Below are 20,774 nucleotides of genomic sequence, written 5' to 3' on the forward strand. Positions count from 1 at the left end.
ACTACGTACTACGTGGCTATGTTATATACTACGTGGCTGTGCTATATACTAGGTGGGCTGTGCTATATACTAGGTGGGCTGTGCTATATACTACGTGGCTGTGTTATATACTACGTGACTGCTATATACTACGTGGGCTGTGTTATATGCTCCGTGGGCTGTTATATGCTATGTAGCTGTGCTATATACTACCTGACTGTGCTATATACTACGTGGCTGTGCTATATACTATGTGGCTGTGCTATATACTATGTGGCTGTGCTATATACTATGTGGCTGTGCTATATACTACATGGCTGTGCTATATACTACGTGGGCTGTGTTATACACTACATGGCTGTGCTATATGCTACGTGGCTGTGCTATTTGTGAAATCTCACGAGACTTCGGCACTATCGTCAATGGAGCACAGTGACCCGCTCCACTGCACAGGCGCCAGATTCATAACACACTGCGGGGCGGGATCTGGGGCCTCAGCTACACGAAGGCGCTGTGACATCAAGACAGAGAGGAGGCAGCGCCCGGTGGGATGATGGACAGCTGCGAGGCTCTTGAGTCAGGGAGAAATCATACCGCCCTGACTCAATAGAGGTATGCGCCAAATTTATAAAAGGGATTAATTCAGCATTCCTAGGGATGCTAAACATAAGAGCCACCTTCACAGAATGCAGCCTTAGGGTATGTTTCCACGTTCAAGAAACGCTGTGTGTTTGACGCTGCGTAGAGCCGCAGTGTCAAACACACTGCATCCAGATGTTACAGCATAGTGGAGGGGATTTTATGAAATCCCGTCTCCACTATGCGTGGTAACACGCATCCGGCGGCCCTTCGATTTCGGACATGCGGCGCGTATTTTTAGATCGCAGCATGTCCGTTTACCTTGCTGCGCTGCTTTGCCGCCGCAAGGTAAAACACAGGGCCCTATGTGTGGGGTGCGATAATGCCGGATGTGTGCAATGAACACATCTGGAATCATCGCTTCTACGGAAGGGGGCGAAGCTTTGGGCGGAGCGGGTTTTCCGCTCTGTCCAAAGTGCTGGCCATCCTGAACGTGGACACGTACCCTTAGTGCTGCTGAAGGTGGCTCTTTTACTTAAAAATGCCCTGGGAGGGAGACAGGTTCCATTTTATTACCTGTCCTAGCAATGGGCCATGAATATCGATATTTCAGAAAATCCCTTTTAATATACAGTGGGTACGGAAAGTATTCAGACCCCTTTCAATTTTTCAGTCTGTTTCATTGCAGCCATTTGGTAAATTAAAAAAAGTTATTTTTTTCACATTAATGTACACTCTGCACCCCATCTTGACTGAAAAAAACTGAAATTTTGTAATTTTTGCAAATTTAATAAAAAAGAAAAACTGAAATATCACATGGTCATAAGTATTCAGACCCTTTGCTCAGAGCTCATATTTAAGTCACATGCTGTCCATTTCCTTGTGATACTCCTTGAGATGGTTATACTCCTTCATTCGAGTCCAGCTGTGTTTAATTTAACTGATAGGACTTGATTTGGAAAGGCACACACCTGTCTATATAAGACCTCACAGCTCACACTGTATGTCAGACCAAATGAGAATCATGAGTTCAAAGGAGCTGGCCAAGGAGCTCAGAGACAGAATTGTGGCAAGGCACAGATCTGGCCAAGGTTACAAAATTTCTGCATTACTCATGGTTCCTAAGAGCACAGTGGCCTCCATAATCCTTAAATGGAAGAAGTTTGGGACCACCAGAAGTCTTCCTAGACCTGGCTGTCCAGCCAAACTGAGCAATCATGGGAGAAGAGACTTGGTGAGAGAGGTAAAGAAGAAACCCAAGATCACTGTGGCTGAGCTCCAGAGATGCAGTAAGGAGATGGGAGAAAGTTCCACTATCTATGTCAACTATCACTGCAGCCCTCCACCAGTCGGGCCTTTATGGCAGAGTGGCCCGACGGAAGCCTCTCCTCAGTGCAAGACATATGAAAGCCTGCATAGAGTTTGCTGAAAAAACACATGAAGGACTACCAGACTATGAGAAATATGATTCTCTGGTCTGACGAGACGAAGATAGACCTTTTTGGTGATAATTCTAAGCGGTATATGTGGAGAAAACCAGGCACTGCTCGTCACCTGCCCAATACAATCCCAACAGTGAAACGTGGTGACAGCATCATGCTATGGGGGTGTTTTTCAGCTGCAGGGACAGGACGACTGGTTGTCATTGACGGAAACATGAATGTGGCCAAGTACAGCGATATCCGGGATGAAAATCTCTTCCAGAGTGCTCTGGACCTCAGACTTGGCCGAAGGTTCACCTTCCAACAAGACAATGACCCTAAGCACACAGCTAAAATAACAAAGGAGTGGCTTCAGAACAATTCTGTGACCATTCTTGACTAGCCCAGCCAGAGCCGTGAACTAAACCCAATTGAGCATCTCTGGAGAGACCTGAAAATGGCTGTCCACCAACGTTCACCATCCAACCTGACGGAACTGGAGAGGATCTGCAAGGAAGAATGGCAGAGCATCCACAAATCCAGGTGTGAAAAACTTGCTGCATCATTCCCAAGAAGACTCATGGCTGTACTAGCTGTTCTTTTTAAATAAATTTGCAAAATTTACTACATTTCTGTTTTTTTATGAACTTTTTTAAATTTACTAAATGCCTACAATGAAACAAAAAGTTAAAAATTTAAAGGGGTATGAATACTTTCCATACCATCTGTAGCAGAAATTAATATTCAGACCTTATTGCATGTCCTAAATAATACCTAAATATGTTTAGATTCTTTTTGTCAGGAGAAAATAAAAATAATGTGAAAATAATACTAAGAAAGCATGTCTGATTAATAAAACACCTTGGGTGAAGCTGGTGCACTGTGGATTTCTTTCTTTATTGTTTTTTTAATGTGAAAATAATGGATGTGAATAATACTCTAGGTTTTATAATCGTAAAATAAAGAAGGTTTCAGACAATTCATGGAATAATGCACTTAGCATTGTTCTATCTCTTTTATAAAGAGGGATCCATTGCAATCAAAGTGTTATTTCCATCTGAAGTGCACGCATCTTGTAATAAGCATTGTTAGTGGTGATTATTTTCTGTACATTGTCATAGTATTGTGACTCATCTCCACTTGTTTGTATGTAGTATGAAGTTTATACAGCCACAAGAATAGCAAACAGAAATCCCATAAGGCTACATTCATACATCCATGTGACACATCCAAGAGGTATATGATGTTTTCTTGGACAGATTCGGCCCCACAGAGTAGTATGACGACACAGCATCAATCTGGTTACTGGTGCAAAGGTGAATTATTCTTAATTATGCCAGACGTACTGTTCCTTTTTTAGTAGGCTGTTGTGAACTATACTTTTTGGCTCCCTCTTGTGGTCACTAGTGATTTGGCACTTGGATTGTCTTTTACCAGGTTGGTGCTCACCTGCTTCGTTAGGCCTGGGGTGTTGCTATTTAAACTTCTTGGATTCTCAGTCCAGTGCCTGGCATCGTTGTAATCAGTTCACTTCTGTTTGCTCCTGTCTTCAGGTCCTGGTTCTTTGCAAGATAAGCTAAGTCCTGCTTTCGTACTCTTGATCATTTGCATTGTTCATATTTTTTGTCCAGCTTGTACAATATGTGATTCCTGTTATTGCTGGAAGCTCTAGGGGGGCTGATATTCTCCCCCCACACCGTCAGTCGGTTTGGGGGTTCTTGGATATTCAGCGTGGATATTTTGCAGGGTCCTTGTCTTCCTACCCTGTTATGGCATTTGTGGATTCAGGTGCTGCCCTGAGTCTTATGGACTTGTCGTTTGCCAAGCGCTGCGGTTTTGTCCTGGAGCCTTTAAAGGTTCCGATTCCTCTCAGAGGAATTGATGCTACGCCACTGGCGGAAAATAAACCGCAGTATTGGACACAAGTGACCATGTGCATGACTCCTGAACATCGGGAGGTGATTCGTTTTCTTGTTCTGCATAAAATGAATGATTTGTTCGTTTTAGGTCTGCCATGGTTACAGACCCATAATCCTGTTTTGGATTGGAAGGCTATGTCTGTCTCAAGTTGGGGTTGTCAGGGAATTTCTGAAGCCATTAAGAATGTGATGGTGGGTTTCACAATTCCTACAAGTCTGAATGATTCTATGGCGCTGGCTATTCAGATTGATCGGCGTTTGCGCGAGCGCAAATCCGCTAATCCTCTGGCGGTGTTGTCTGAACAGACACCTGTTTCAATGCAATGTGATAGAAACCCCGATCCAGCAATGCAATGTGATAGAATCCTGACTAGAACCGAACGACAAAATCATAGACGACAGAATGGGCTGTGTTTTTACTGTGGTGATTCTACACATGTTATATCAGCATGCTCTAAACGCCTAACCAAGGTTGTCAGTCCTGTCACCATTGGTAATTTGCAGCCTAAATTTATTTTGTCTGTGACTTTAATTTGTTCATTGTCTTCCTACCCTGTTATGGCGTTTGTGGATTCAGGTGCTGCCCTGAGTCTTATGGACTTGTCGTTTGCCAAGCGCTGTGGTTTTGTCCTGGAGCCTTTAAAAGTTCCTATTCCTCTCAGAGGAATTGATGCTACGCAATTGGCGGAAAATAAACCGCAGTATTGGACACAAGTGACCATGTGCATGACTCCTGAACATCGGGAAGGGATTCGTTTTCTTGTTCTGCATAAAATGAATGATTTGGTCGTGTTAGGTCTGCCATGGTTACAGACCCATAATCCTGTTTTGGATTGGAAGGCTATGTCTGTGTCGAGTTGGGGTTGTCAGGGAATTCATTGCGATTCTCCGCCGGTGTCTATTGCTACTTCTACTCCTTCAGAGGTTCCTGAGTATTTGTGTGACTATCAGGATGTATTCAGTGAGTCCAGGTCCAGTGCTCTTCCTCCTCATAGGGACTGTGACTGCGCTATAGATTTGATTCCTGGCAGTAAATTTCCTAAGGGACGATTATTTAATTTGTCTGTACCCGAGCATGCCGCGATGCGTTCTTATGTCAAGGAGTCTTTGGAGAAGGGGCATATTCGTCCATCCTCTTCCCCTCTCGGTGCGGGATTCTTTTTTGTGGCCAAGAAAGACGGGTCTTTGAGACCTTGTATAGACTATCGGCTTCTGAATAAAATCACTGTTAAGTTTCAGTATCCGTTGCCGCTATTGTCAGACTTGTTTGCTCGGATTAAGGGCGCCAAGTGGTTCACCAAGATAGATCTTCGTGGTGCGTACAACCTTGTGCGCATTAGGCAGGGAGATGAATGGAAAACTGCATTCAATACGCCCGAAGGTCATTTTGAATACTTGGTGATGCCCTTTGGGCTCTCTAATGCCCCTTCAGTGTTTCAGTCCTTTATGCATGATATCTTCCGGAAGTATCTGGATAAATTTTTGATTGTGTATCTTGATGATATTCTAGTTTTCTCGGATGATTGGGATTCTCATGTAAAGCAGGTCAGGATGGTGTTTCAGGTTTTGCGTGATAACGCTTTGTTTGTGAAGGGCTCAAAGTGTCTCTTTGGAGTGCAGAAGGTTTCCTTTTTAGGTTTTATTTTCTCCCCTTCTGCCGTGGAGATGGACCCAGTCAAGGTCCGAGCTATTCATGATTGGACTCAGCCCACGTCTGTTAAGAGTCTTCAGAAGTTCTTGGGGTTCGCTAATTTCTACCGTCGCTTTATCGCTAATTTTTCTAGCGTTGTTAAACCTTTGACGGATATGACCAAGAAAGGTTCTGATGTGGCTAATTGGGCTCCTGCAGCCGTGGAGGCCTTCCAGGAGCTGAAGCGCCGGTTTACTTCGGCGCCTGTTTTGTGCCAGCCTGATGTCTCACTTCCCTTTCAGGTTGAAGTGGATGCTTCTGAGATCGGTGCTGGGGCTGTTTTGTCGCAGAGAGGCTCTGGTTGTTCTGTGATGAGACCATGTGCCTTTTTCTCTAGGAAGTTTTCGCCTGCTGAGCGGAACTATGATGTTGGTAATCGGGAGTTATTGGCCATGAAGTGGGCATTTGAGGAGTGGCGTCATTGGCTCGAGGGTGCTAAGCATCGTGTGGTGGTCTTGACTGATCACAAAAATCTGATGTATCTCGAGTCTGCTAAGCGCCTGAATCCTAGACAGGCTCGTTGGTCATTGTTTTTCTCTCGTTTTGACTTTGTGGTCTCATACCTGCCTGGTTCGAAGAATGTTAAGGCTGATGCTCTCTCTAGGAGTTTTGTGCCTGACTCTCCTGGAGTCTCGGAGCCAGCTGGTATTCTTAAAGAGGGAGTGATCGTGTCGGCCATATCTCCGGATTTGCGACGTGTGTTGCAGAGATTTCAGGCTGGTAGACCTGACTCGTGTCCACCTGACAGACTGTTTGTTCCTGATAAATGGACCAGCAGAGTAATTTCCGAGGTTCATTCCTCGGTGTTGGCAGGGCATCCGGGAATTTTTGGTACCCGAGATTTGGTGGCTAGGTCCTTTTGGTGGCCTTCCTTGTCACGGGATGTGCGGTCATTTGTGCAGTCCTGTGGGACTTGTGCTCGGGCTAAGCCTTGTTGTTCTCGTGCTAGCGGGTTGCTTTTGCCCTTGCCCGTCCCGAAGAGGCCTTGGATGCACATTTCCATGGATTTCATTTCTGATCTTCCGGTGTCTCGGGGAATGTCTGTCATCTGGGTGGTGTGTGATCATTTTTCCAAGATGGTCCATTTGGTACCCTTGCCTAAGTTGCCTTCCTCTTCCGATCTGGTTCCTTTGTTTTTTCAGAATGTGGTTCGTTTACATGGCATTCCGGAGAATATCATGTCCGACAGAGGATCCCAGTTTGCGTCCAGATTCTGGCAATCTTTTTGTGCTAAGATGGGCATTGATTTGTCGTTTTCATCTGCCTTCCATCCTCAGACTAATGGTCAAACGGAGCGAACTAATCAGACACTGGAGGCTTATTTGAGATGTTTTGTTTCTGTGGACCAGGATGATTGCCATTGGCGGAGTTTGCCCTTAATAATCGGGCTAGTTCCGCTACTTTGGTTTCGCCATTCTTCTGCAACTCTGGTTTTCATCCTCGTTTCTCCTCGGGTCATGTTGAGTCTTCTGACTGTCCTGGGGTGGATTCCGTGGTGGATAGGTTGCAGCGGATTTGGAATCATGTGGTGGACAACTTGAAGTTGTCACAGGAGAAGGCTCAGCGTTTTGCCAACCGCCGCCGCGGTGTGGGCCCCCGACTTCGTGTTGGGGATTTGGTTTGGTTGTCTTCTCGGTATGTCCCTCTGAAGGTTTCCTCTATTAAGTTTAAGCCTCGCTTTATTGGTCCTTATAAAATTTTGGAAGTTCTTAACCCGGTTTCTTTTCGTTTGGATCTTCCGGTGTCGTTTGCCATTCACAACGTGTTCCATAGGTCTTTGTTGCGGCGGTACGTTGTGCCTGTGGTTCCTGCTGTTGAGCCTCCTGCTCCGGTGTTGGTTGAGGGCGAGTTGGAGTACGTGGTGGAGAAGATCTTGGATTCTCGTCTCTCTAGACGGAGGCTCCAGTATTTGGTCAAATGGAAGGGCTATGGTCAGGAGGATAATTCCTGGGTGGCCGCCTCTGATGTTCATGCGGCCGATTTGGTTCGTGCCTTCCACGCTGCTCATCCTGGTCGCCCTGGTGGTCTTGGTGAGGGTTCGGTGACCCCTCCTTAAAGGGGGGGTACTGTTGTGAACTATACTTTTTGGCTCCCTCTTGTGGTCACTAGTGATTTGGCACTTGGATTGTCTTTTACCAGGTTGGTGCTCACCTGCTTCGTTAGGCCTGGGGTGTTGCTATTTAAACTTCTTGGATTCTCAGTCCAGTGCCTGGCATCGTTGTAATCAGTTCACTTCTGTTTGCTCCTGTCTTCAGGTCCTGGTTCTTTGCAAGATAAGCTAAGTCCTGCTTTCGTACTCTTGATCATTTGCATTGTTCATATTTTTTGTCCAGCTTGTACAATATGTGATTCCTGTTATTGCTGGAAGCTCTAGGGGGGCTGATATTCTCCCCCCACACCGTCAGTCGGTTTGGGGGTTCTTGGATATTCAGCGTGGATATTTTGCAGGGTTTTTTGCTGACCATATAAGTCTTCTTACTATATTCTGCTATTAGTCAGTGGGCCTCTCTTTGCTAAATCTAGTTCATTCTTACGTTTGTCTTTTCTTCTTACCTCACCGTTATTATTTGTTGGGGGCTTGTATTACTTTGGGGTATTTTCTCTGGAGGCAAGAGAGGTCTTATTTTCCCTTATAGGGGTAGTTAGTTCTCCGGCTGGCGCGAGACGTCTAGAACCAACGTAGGCACGTTCCCCGGCTGCTGTTAGTGTTTGCACTAGGATCAGGTATATGGTCAGCCTAGTTACCACTTCCCTATGAGCTGGTATTTATGTTTTGCAGACTTTGCTGTAATCTTTGAGGTTCCCTGCCATTGGAACCATAACAGTAGGCCATGGGACATGAGCTATTGTTTCATGGGAGACTACCCTTTGACCCTTGTATGTTAATTTGTGGTTTGCCTGTTGATTCTGTAATGCATTATCCTCCTGCAGTGTACTACTCTGCACAACTTGGAGGACAAATATGAAGTGAACAATCGAACAAAGAGGGATTACCTCTCCCCACTTTCCCACAATCCTGTGGGACCAAAGACATGGATTTGTTTTTAAAACTGATGTGTGTATGGATTAGTTAAACTCTTGGTCAGTGTACTGTCCAAGGAAAAGACAGAAGCTATCTTCAGAAAAGACCTGGTGCTTAAATCAAGTTCTAGTGTTAAATGTATTTTTTTTAATTTTCACAATGTTTTGTTTTTATATCACGATTTTTATATCTGCTTTAGTTATGGTTGCAAAAATGTAGGTAAATCGTATACTAGTTTGAAGTGTATGAGGCATGACATGCCTGGTGCCATGACATTATGACATCTGAGGTTACAGTGTAGACTGTCAGTCATGCATGATGAACGTTAAGGAGCAATGCGGAGTTAGGCCGGTTTCACACTTGCGTTTGGAGCAGCTGCGGAGGGCTGCGGACTTCCTCCGTGAAGCTCCGCCCTCCGCCGCTAGCTCCGCCTACTTCTGCATGCCACCCGCATGCGGCCTGCGTACCTATCTTTAACATTAGGTACGCAGGTCATGCGGCTGTATGCGGAGGCTGCTGCATGCGTCGTTTTGACGCTGCAGATAAAAAAAAAATGCTACAGGCTGCGTCCTACGCTGGTCGCCGCAGCGTCAAAACGACGCATGCGGCAGCCTCCGCATACAGCCGCACGACCTGCATACCTAATGTTAAATATAGGTACACAGGCCGCATGCCGGCCACATGCAGAAGTAGGCGGAGCTAGCGGAGGAGGGTGGGGCTTCACGGAGGAAGTCCGCAGCCCTCCGCAGCTGCTCCAAACGCAAGTGTGAAACCGGCCTTAGTCAGCAGCAGGCTATAATCAAAACTACTCTATGTGTAACCCACCCAGACAAGGTGAAAGTTTAAGAGGTTGCCCAATTAATTTCCATTGGTTATGGAATCAGTGCCCTTTTTGGGTGAGGGCAACATATTGGATACATAAGTTATTAATAGTGGAATTAGTAGAAGTGGTGATGAAGAGTTCATTTAAGCAGGTCAGAGCAAGGACACTTACATGCGGATACAAATAATTAGACATATTTTTCATGTATAACTTCTAAAACATCAGTACCCACGACACTTGACAAATTGCCGGCAATCATTGACATCACAAAAAGTCAGTTCTGTTTGCTTACAGATCTATCTAGAATGGAACTCTTGCCATGAATAACAAGTAGCTGCTTTGCCTCTCTGCTTACAATAAAATACAGGAAATATTTGTCAGGCGGGATGTGCTTCAGTCTTTTTTCTTACAACAATAAAGTATGAAGACAAGAAAAATTACCATAAATATACAGCTAGATCATGTCAGTGTAGTCATAATATAATAAATCATATTATTCTCCGCATTGGGAGCCTATCTCCGAAACATGTCAAGGCTTTCTGCTAAAAATTCAGAAAGATTAGCATCTCTGGTTGAGGGAGGTAAATCCTGGCCAGGGTTATTGCTTGGGCGATAAAGTAGACAATGAGATAAATTGGTCAATATAAGAGGTCACAGTGATAACCAACAGAGATAGTTGACAAATATCAATACCACTCGATAAAGATATAATAAAGCTCCTCTCCACACCAGTGGTTTTTTTCTTCTTTTTTTTAGAGTGGGATGGTATCACTAATCTAAGTTCCTTGCCCCTAGTCTTATACTCTTATGTTCACCAGTCACCATCTTTATCTGTTATCCACGCCACTCTGGCTGTCTTCTGCAGTTTGTGACCTGCAGGATCGCTCCTATGTTTACTGGGTGAAACAGAAGTCACAATTCGATGCAAGTCTATGAAAGCCAGAACAAGGTCATAGACTTATATTGAGAACTAATGACTGTTACCTTTGACTTCCGATCAGGCAGAAGTTGTGGTCACAGAAGGAGTGGCACATGGAAAAGCTTAGGACAGTGCCTGGTAAGTACACTGTGTTCCAAATTATTATGCACATAGAGTTTAGGAGTGATAAGGTTAGAATTTTTTTGTTTGTCATTTAAACTCATTGATGGTGATGTGTGTCAGGGCTCTTTATATCACTGAAAGCAATTGCAGATACCTGTGCAAATTAGTTTGGCAGGTGTGTCCAAATAAAGGCAAGACTACTTAAGAAAGGCTGTTCCACATTATTAAGCAGCCTACATTTTTTGCCAAAATGGGAAAGAAAAAGGATGTGTCGGCTGCTGAGAAGCAACAAATTGTGGAGTATTTAGGTCAAGGCATGACTACAATCAACATTGCCAAGACACTTCATCGTGATCATCGCACAATCAAGAAGTATGTAGCTGACTTCCAGCACACACGTGTGCGTGCTGATAAGGAAAAATTGAGGACTCTTTCCAACAGGCAATTGCGTAAGCGCAGCTGCAAAAATGCCTTGTCATAGCAGCAGACAAGTTTTTGAAGCTGCTGGTGCCTCCAACGTCCCCAGAACAACAAGATGCAGGGTCCTTCAGAGGTTTGCAGCTGTGCGTAAGCCATCCTGTCGACCACCTCTATCTACTGCAACAAGCAGAAACGGCTCCAGTGGGCCAAACGATACATGAAGACTGACTTCCAAACTGTTTTGTTCACCGATGAGTGCCGTGCAACGCTTGATGGTCCAGATGGATGGAGTGGAGGATGGACACCCCATGAAAACACGGCTAAGGCACCAACAAGGAGGAGGTGGAGTAATGTTTTGGGCAGGAATCATGGGGAGAGAGATTGTCGGCCCCTTTATGATCCCTGAAGGGGGAAAGATGAACTCCATAATCTATGTGGAGTTTCTAAAACAACACTTCCTGCCATGGTTCAAGAGGAAGAACCGTGCTTTCCGCAGCAAGATCATTTTCATGCATGATAATGTACCGTCTCATGCTGCAAAATACACATCTGCATCTCTGGCTGTTATGGGCATAAAAGAGGACAAACTTATGGTGTGGCCACCATCTTCCCCTGACCTCAACCCCATTGAGAACCTCTGGAGCATCATCAAAAGAAGTGTCTATGATGGAGGAGGCAGTTCACATCTAAGCAACAGCTCTGGGAGGGTATTCTGTCCACATGCAAAACAATTGAAGCAGAAACCATCCAAAAACTGACAAATCAATGGACGAGAGAGTTCAGAAGCTTCTTTCGAACAAGGGGTCCTATGCGCAAATGTAACATCACCTAGAATAAAGTTTTCACTTAAACTGTTTGATTTCATTTTGTAATAAGCTGATAATGCTTATAACTTCACAATTGACCATTTTTTTGTTCAAAATAAAAAAAAAAGGTTGAAAACTCTGCTGTGCATAATAATTTGGAACATGCATTTTGAGTGTTTATTTTTTTTAAAAAAGATACTGTTTTCATAGGCAGTTTTTTCCAAAACATTGCAATTATACTAGAACAGTAGATGACTGGAAAATAACAATGACTGCAATTCAGATAGGTAATTTAGAGAAAATATGAGGAAATATTATTTGCATAATAATTTGGAACACAGTATATATTACTAGGGTGAGGCAATTTACATAAGTGGCACCATTCCAGTGCTGAAACAAAATAAGCCGCTGGAGTGGTGCTTTCAGGCCCATTTAGAAAATCTGATAATTGGGAACTTGTGTTTCTAAGAATGCTCGTTTCTTATTACCGACCCAGCTAAACAGGCGGCAATTACCTGACAAACCAACAGAATGATAATTCTTTGGGTTTAATTATTTTTAAGTAGTCTTAACCCCTTCACGACATGTGCCGTACATGTACCAACATATGTTAAGGATGAGGGAACAAGGGAAAAAAGTCAGCTGACCAGTCTCAGCAGAAATCCAAAGTTCATTAACGCAAGGAGCCGCACTGATCAGAGGTGTTGTCCATGGGAAGGAGATAAGAGAGTGTGTAACTTCACAGAATAAAATTCCACTTTTATTTAGAACATGTTTAAAAAAAAGTGATTATCTAGGTACATGATAGATATGGGGTCCCTGGTGGTCCCACAGACGCGTTTCGACCATTCAGGTCTTATTCATGGTGTACATGTATGGCGCATGTCGGGTCTCCCCCCTTTGATGTGGGCTCCAGCGCTGAGCCCACATCTTTTCCGGCACATGTCAGCTGATTTGAACAGCTGATATGTGCATGGAGCGCCCCGTCAGGGCAAGAGGTTACTTGGTACCGGGTACTGCGGTTCACAGGGTGATTGATGTCATGGTGGCTGACCCAATCCATGGCCCTGGGACGTTTGTATAAAAGGGAATGGTCTTTAAAGGGATAAAGTTTATGTTCATGACGCCACCTGTGGTATTCGGTCAGGGTGATCAATGCTGCTTTAAGGGGTCCGCTGGGGTGATGTTATGGCAGCTAGATGGTATACCTTCCCACAGGTGAAGTATATCCCCAGGGCTTCCCAGTATGTAGATGGTAGAATGGTGAGAGGTGCAGTGAAGAACGAGTACACAGGATTGCAGTCTCTTTACCTTGTTTACTGTTGGTTTCAGCAGCCACAGTCCGGGGCACCAGATCACAGGCCAGGTAGAGACCGGCCGGTTTGGAGGCAAGTCCAGAGTCCCCTTGTCCAGGTGGAAATCAATAGCCTTCCCTTGCGCTGTAGTGGTGTAGTCCCTTACTGCAAAAGCTTCAAATAAGGGCCTCACAGATGTGGTGTCTCTCTCTCTGTCCCCCATAGTCGGATAGGACAAACCCGTATGACTGGTGGCTTGAGGCTGTTTATAGGGACTCTAGCACGCCCCAGCCTCTGAGGGGTGCCACTGGGTGTAGGTGCGGACAAGTAACGTGCCCCAGCCTCTGAGGGGTGCCACTGGGTGTAGGTGCGGACAAGTAACGTGCAATTAGCTGTCCTGCCGGTCTCTGAAGTAAGGCATAGAGGTCCTTACTACCTCGGTGTTCCGGCTATCAGTGATCTGCGCCTCAGAAGGAGGCAGCCTGCTCCTGGCTGGTCCCCTTCTGGTATCCTCTCCTGTGCCTTGCTTTCCTTCACGCTTGCTGCAATACAATTCTGCTTTCTGAAATGTCTCTTTCTAGGAACTGCAGCTCTTAGGGCATGCAAAGCTCCGTGGACCCTCTCCTCCATCCTCTGACAGGAATCCGCTCCTGCCAGGAACAGCTTCCCTGAAGGACTGACTAACTTTCCCTACAGACTACCAGTTATATATATATGGGAAGTCACCTAGTAAATAGGATCAAAAGCTCCCCCTTGGTGGCCTGGAGTATGAATGTGTTGCATGTTTGTGATGCCTGGATGCAGTTATCCTTCCTTGCCTCCAAATGTAGCATCACTCTCCCCGGGAGGAAAGCAATACCACTGACGACCAGGACCCTGGGGGCACCACATGCCCCTAACAGCCCTGGGTGAAATCACGATTCACCCGCAGCTGTTAACCTGTGAAATGCTGCTGTCATTCTCTGACAGTGGCATTTAACATGATCGTGCCAAAAGTGCGTCACTAATCCTGCCCATCGGCACCCATGTCACATGACCAGGGGTCTCCGATGGGTTAGCATGACAACCCGGGGTCTGCAGCAGACCCTTGTGGTTGTCATAGTCGGATTGCTATGAGCGCTGCCCAGCAGTCGGCACTCATAGCAAGTGAGCATTTCTGCTACTCAGAGCACTCTGCGTAGCACAAGCTATCGGATGATTGCAGCTTTTGAAGCAAGTGAAAAAAAAAAAGTTTAAATCACCCATCATTTGCCCCATTCAAAATAAAACAATGAAAAATAAATTAAAAATACATATATTTGGTATTGCCATTTTCAGAATTGCCTGATCTATCACTATATAAAAATAATTAATCTGATCGTTAAACGGTATAGCGAGTAAAAAGCCAAAAGGGCAGAATTACATGTTTTTTTGGTCGTCGCTTCATTGCATTAAAATGCACTAGCTGGCGATCAAAAGATTGTATCTACACAAAATGACATCAATAAAAACGTTAGATCGGCACGCAAAAATAAGCCCTCACCAAGTCCCATGTCAGGAAAAGTGGAGACGCTACGGGTCTGAGAAGATGATTTTGGGGGGGTTTTTACAAACTTTGGAAATTTTTTTCACCATTTAAATAAAAAGAACCTATACTTGTTTGGTATCTACAAACTGGTAATGACCTGGAGAATCATAACGACAGGTCAGTTTTAGCATTTTGTGAACATGGTAAAAAAAAAAAAAAAACAATTGTGGAATTGCAATTTCACCGCACTTGGAATTTTTTTCTGTTTTCCTGTACACTATATGGTAAAACCAATGGTATTATTCAATAGTACAACTTGCCCCACCTAAAACAAGCCCTCACATGGCCATATTGACGTAACAATAAAAATGTTAAGGCTCTGGGAGGAATGGGAGCAAAAAATAGAAATGCAAAAACCAAAATGGGCTGCGAAGTGAAGGAGTGAAAAAGGTTCTATGCAAACAAGAAATGTGCTGCCATCAGCATGATGTTTTGTCCTCACAGAACAATCGTATTATCATTCTATGTGCATAGAAAGTTCCTCAGCCTGTCTAAAAAGTCACTATTGTGGATTGCTGTCACTGGAATACTTTTCTGGGTGCCCGCTCTGGTTTGACGTCTGACTGTTGGAATCTTAATTTGCCTTAATACTCTGCTTATCTCTCATGTATATTTACCTGTATTTCCTTAACTTGGCTATTTGGTTGGAGTTCTGAAGCGATAGCCCTGGACCCATGATAAGTAAACCTTTGAATACTGTAAGCCAAGTTTTTTCCATCATTTCACTAGCAGCGTGAAAACATGTCCAGTTCCTCTCCTCTGGGTTGGATCGGCTAACCCTAATGGGCAGTGGCATTTGCCAAACTTTGTTTTCTGCAATTCTCATCCCAAGGGATGTCCATGTTGATTACCAGTAGAGAGTCCACTATCTTTTATGTATGTCTCTGTATAAACCACATTAAAAAAAGGTAGACAATTCAGTCTTTGATTGTAGCTAGTAGTTTGTATTCCCATCACCCTTCCTTCATTTGTATACATTTTGTTGCCTGCCTCAACAAAATACATCTGTATTACTACATAGATCAGTAAGGAGATTTACCAGAGATTCAATCAAGAAAATGGCGATGTTCTCAACTGATGTGATATTGCCTTTGTCAGGTTCATTTCAGGGTCAGATTATTTAGAATGTTCTCTGAGAAATGATGTTAAGCTTCCCAAAATGACACTGTCATTGGGTCTGAACACAAGAATCGTGTTATCAAATTGAAATAATTTTCTGCACAATTTTAGATTCTTGAGCCTATTATCTTTAGGGCAAGCCTGTCTCCTTCTCTAGGCAGTTCTGTAGCTGAAGATGGGACCATAATCAAATCCTAAACCCTTTTGAAATATTCTGGCCATTGTGAGGAGAAAGCATTTACTCACTGTAGATGGATTGTAACTTCAGAATGTCCTTGTCTAAAAGGTTTTTTCCAACTTTGATCAATTTTAAGTTTACTTAAAGGGATTAGTCATCAGGTTTTTGCTACCCTATCTAAAAGCTGCACAATGCAGGGGCAGAGTCTCTGATTTCAATAATGTATCACTTACTTTCAGGGGTGGACATGTAAGCAGGTGACCGGATGCAACCACCGACTAGCACAAGGCGGAACAGATAAAAAAACTATTTATTACTTCCATTATGGTGGGAATTTGTGGAACTGGGGAAGCAGTTTAACCATAGGAAACAGAAACACAAGTGAATTATACAATGCAAAACACAGAATAAGTTTTCTAGTTAAATCAGAATAATCAGGGTATCTTAAAAAATTATACTAGTGTCTCTTCAGCAGAGGGTAATACACCCATTACTGGGAGAGCTGATATGCTACCGTAGTGTCATGAATCCCAATGGCTAGGGATAGCACAGGACAAGCAAAGTACAAATATATTACGGACGAGCTCTAGGGTGATGGAACCTGGGCTGACCGCTGCCCTACGCCTGACAAACGCAACTAGAGATAGCCAGGGAGCGTGCCTACGTTGGTTCTAGACGCCACGCACCAGCCTAAGAGCTAACTAGCACTGCAGAGAAAATAAAGACCTCACTTGCCTCCAGCGAAATGAACCCCAAAAGATATAGTTGCCCCCCACATGTATTGACGGTGAAATGAAAGGAAGGCACACACATAGAGATGATATATATAGTTTTAGCAAATTGAGGCCCGCTGTAAACTAGAAAGCAGAACGATACAAAAGGGGACTGAGCGGTCAGCAAAAAACCCTAATCAAAAAAACCATCCTGAGATTACAAGAACCCATGTGCCAACTCATGGCACATGGGGAGAACCTCAGTCCACTAGAGCTACCAGCTAGCATAGAGACATAATAAGCAAGCTGGACAAAAAACCAAACAACTGAAAATCAGCACTTAGCTTATCCTGAAAGATCTGGGAGCAGGTAGGCAGGAACCAAACAGAGCACATCTGAATACATTGATAGCCGGCAAGGGAAATGACAGAAAGGCCAGGTAAAATAGGAAACACCCAGCCACTGATGGACAGGTGGAAACCAAAGGCCGCAACCCACCAAAGTCACCCAGTACCAGCAGTAACCACCAGAGGGAGCCCACAAACAGAATCCACAACACCGTAGCTCTTCTTGGTACAATCGCTCTAGTGGGGATCACCGGGTATTCCTGCTAGGCTGCAAGTCCTCCTAACGAAATCGATCAAGGAACGCTGTCCTTCCTTCGCTCCAGCCGACCCACACCCTACCTGATGTCCTAACTCAGGCCGACTCCTGTACCGTGGTGTAGAAGGTGATGACCCATCTCACTTGTGTCTCCCTTGTTTCATCTCAAGTGTCCTCCATCAGTCGAAGTCTCTTATTGGATATTTGTAGTTAGTAGATAGCGGCACTCAGGGTCGGACTGGGCCCAAGCACTGACACCTGCTGGCATACTGGCCAGCAGCTGCCTAGGGCTCCCCACTGCTCCAGGGCTATGGGGGTCCCCGGTGCCAGTGGAGCTGCAGTGGGTGACAGGAAGCAAAATCCCCTATCCCCGCTGCTAAAGGGAAATGAATATTCACTGCTTCCCACGCCCCCATGGGCGTGGAGAAGGGTGAATATTAATTTCACTTTAGCAGGGGGCAGTGTTTGCTGTAGTCTGCACATGAGTGCTTTTTAAACTTAAGGTACCTTCACACTGAACAACTTAACAACGATAACGATAGCGATCCGTGACGTTGCAGCGTCCTGGATAGCGATATCGTTGTGTTTGACACGCAGCAGCGATCTGGATCCTGCTGTGATACCGCTGGTCGGAGCTAGAAGGCCAGAACTTTATTTGGTCGTCAGATCGGCGTGTATCGTTGTGTTTGACAGCAAAAGCAACGATGCCTGCAATGTTTTACAATGGTAACCAGGGTAAATATCGGGTTACTAAGCTCAGGGCCGCGCTTAGTAACCCGATATTTACCCTGGTTACCATTGTAAAAGTAAAAAAAAAACAGTACATACTCACCTTCTGATGTCTGTCACGTCCCCCGGCGTCCGCGCTGCTGCTCAGAGCTTCCTGCACTGAATGTGTCAGTGCCGGCCGTAAAGCAAAGCACAGCGGTGACGTCACCGCTCTGCTTTAGGGCCGGCGCTTACACAGTGCAGGGAAGCGGACGCCGGGGACGCGACACACACCGGAATGTAAGTATGTAGTGTTTGTTTTTTATTACATTTACACTGCTAACCAGGGTAAACATCGGGTTACTAAGCGCGGCCCTGCGCTTAGTAACCCGATGTTTACCCTGGTTACCCGGGGACTTCGGCATCGTTGGTCGCTGGAGAGCTGTCTGTGTGACAGCTCTCCAGCGACCACACAGCGACGAAACAGCGACGCTGCAGCAATCGGCATCGTTGTCTATATCGCTGCAGCGTCGCTTAATGTGACGGAACCTTTACAACTCCTGAGCCGCAGGCTGCAGCAGAAGCAGCCGAACATGTCAGCTGTAATCAGTGACACCCGCACTGCTCTCTCACTAACTGTGGGAGGAGCAACGAGCAGGACGTCCTCCCAGTGTGACGTCACCACTACTCCCGGCTCTGGCACTCAGAGCTATTCAGAGAGCAGTGCGGGCGTCACTGATAACAGCTAACGGTACGTTCACATTTGCGTTGTGCAGCGCAGCGTCGGCGGCGCAACGCACATCGCAGACACAAAGCATACACAACGCATGCATAACGCTGCGTTTTGCAACGCATGCGTTGTGTTTTTGGACGCAAAAAAAATGCAACTTGCTGCGTCCTCTGCGCCCTTACGCTTGCGTCTAATAAGATGCAAGTGTCAAAAAACGCAAGACAACGCATGTCCATGCGCCCCCATGTTAAATATAGGGGCGCATGACGCATGCGTCGCCGTAGCTGCGCCCGACGCTGCGCTGCACAACGCTAATGTGAACGTACCGTTACATGTTCGGCTGCTGCCGCTGCAGCTCAGGATTTGTAAGTACCACAGCGCTCCTGTCCTGGTGACTTTTTCTGTTACTCACCACTCTTCCCTGCGGTGGAGCCGGTCTTAAAGTTTAAGGTAACACTGATTGGTCACAGCGCAGCCAATCAATGTTAGCTTTGTTTGTGTCCTCATCTCCCCAGCCATATAGCACAGCTCAGGTAATGAGCTGCTGTCATCTGTAACACGCACTCCCCTCCCCCACAGTGTAAGCAGCAGAGAAGTGTAAATGGGGGGCTTTAGTCTGGGGTGAGAGAGGGGGAGGGGCTAAGTTACTTAAGGATAAATGAGGGCCCCATGACCTCATCTCCCCTTTCACTCCTGACTGACTGCACCCCCTCCCTCTATGTCACCCCTGACTGAGCCCCCTCCCCCTGTATCACCCCTGACTGCGCCAGCACTCCCTGTATCACCCTGACTGCACCAGCACTCCCTGTATCACCCCTGACTGCGCCAGCACTCCCTGTATCACCCCCGACTGAGCCAGCACCCCCTGAATCACCCCTAACTGCGCCAGCACTCCCTGTATCACCCTGACTGCGCCAGCACTCCCTGTATCACCCCTGACTGCGCCAGTACTCCCTGTATCACCCCTGACTGCGCCAGCACTCCCTGTATCACCCCTGACTGCGCCAGCACTCACTGTATCACCCCTGACTGCGCCAACACTCCCTGTATTACCCCTGACTGCGCCAGCACTCCCTGTATCACCCCTGACTGCGCCAGCACTCCCTGTATCACCCCTGACTGCGCCAGCACTCCCTGTATCACCCTGACTGAGCCCCCTCCCCCTGTATCTCCCCTGACTGAGCCCCCTCCCCCTGGATCTCCCCTGACTGTGCCAGCACTCCCTGTATCACCCCTGACTGCGCCAGCACTCCCTGTATCACCCTGACTGTACCAGTACCCCCTGTATCACCCCTGACTGAGCCCTCTCCCACTATATCACCCTGACTGCGCCAGCACTCCCTGTATCACCCTGACAGCACCAGCACCCCCTATATCTCCCCTGACTGAGCCCTCTCCCACTATATGACCCCTGACTAAGCCGCCTCCCTTGTATCACCCCTGAATGCACCCCTCCCCTTCTGAATCCCCTCACCCTGGAATCACCCTGACTGAGCCCCTCTACCCCTGTATCACCCCTGACTGCAACCCCTCTCCCATATCACCCCTGCTGAATACCCTCGCCCCGGACTCACCCTGACTGAGCCCGTGTATTACCCTTGACTGTGCCACCTCCCTCTATGTGGGTTCAAAGAAAAAAGATCAGTCACAGGAGCGCTGAAGGAGACTCTGACACCTGGTGACAGAGTCTCCTTCAGTGCTCCTGTGACTGATCTTTTTTATTTGAACCTGCCTCTGTCCTCCCTTGGAGGTGTTCGGCTGGAGCTGCGGTGGTGCTCGACACCCCTTCTGTCTCTCTGGGCTGCTTCCTCAGCGCTCCAGTGTGACCGCCTTTACTGACCCTGGACCTCCCTCTATATGACCCCTAACTGCACCCCCTCCCCTGTATCACCCCTGACTGAACCCCCTCCCCCATATCACCCCTGACTGAACCCCCTCCCCCGTATCACCCATGCTGAGTACCCCGGAATCACCCTGACTGAGTCCCTGTATTACCCCTGACTGCGCCACCTTCCTCTATATGACCCCTAACTGCACCTCCTCCCCTGTATGACCCCTGACTGACTGCGTCACTGCCCCTGTATCAACCCTGACTGACTGCATCACCTCCCCCTGTATCACCCCTGACTGACTGTTTCACCTCCCCCTGTATCACCCCTG

Source organism: Ranitomeya variabilis, chromosome 4 (genome assembly GCF_051348905.1).
Source record: "Ranitomeya variabilis isolate aRanVar5 chromosome 4, aRanVar5.hap1, whole genome shotgun sequence".
NCBI classification, from domain to species: Eukaryota; Metazoa; Chordata; class Amphibia; order Anura; family Dendrobatidae; genus Ranitomeya; species Ranitomeya variabilis.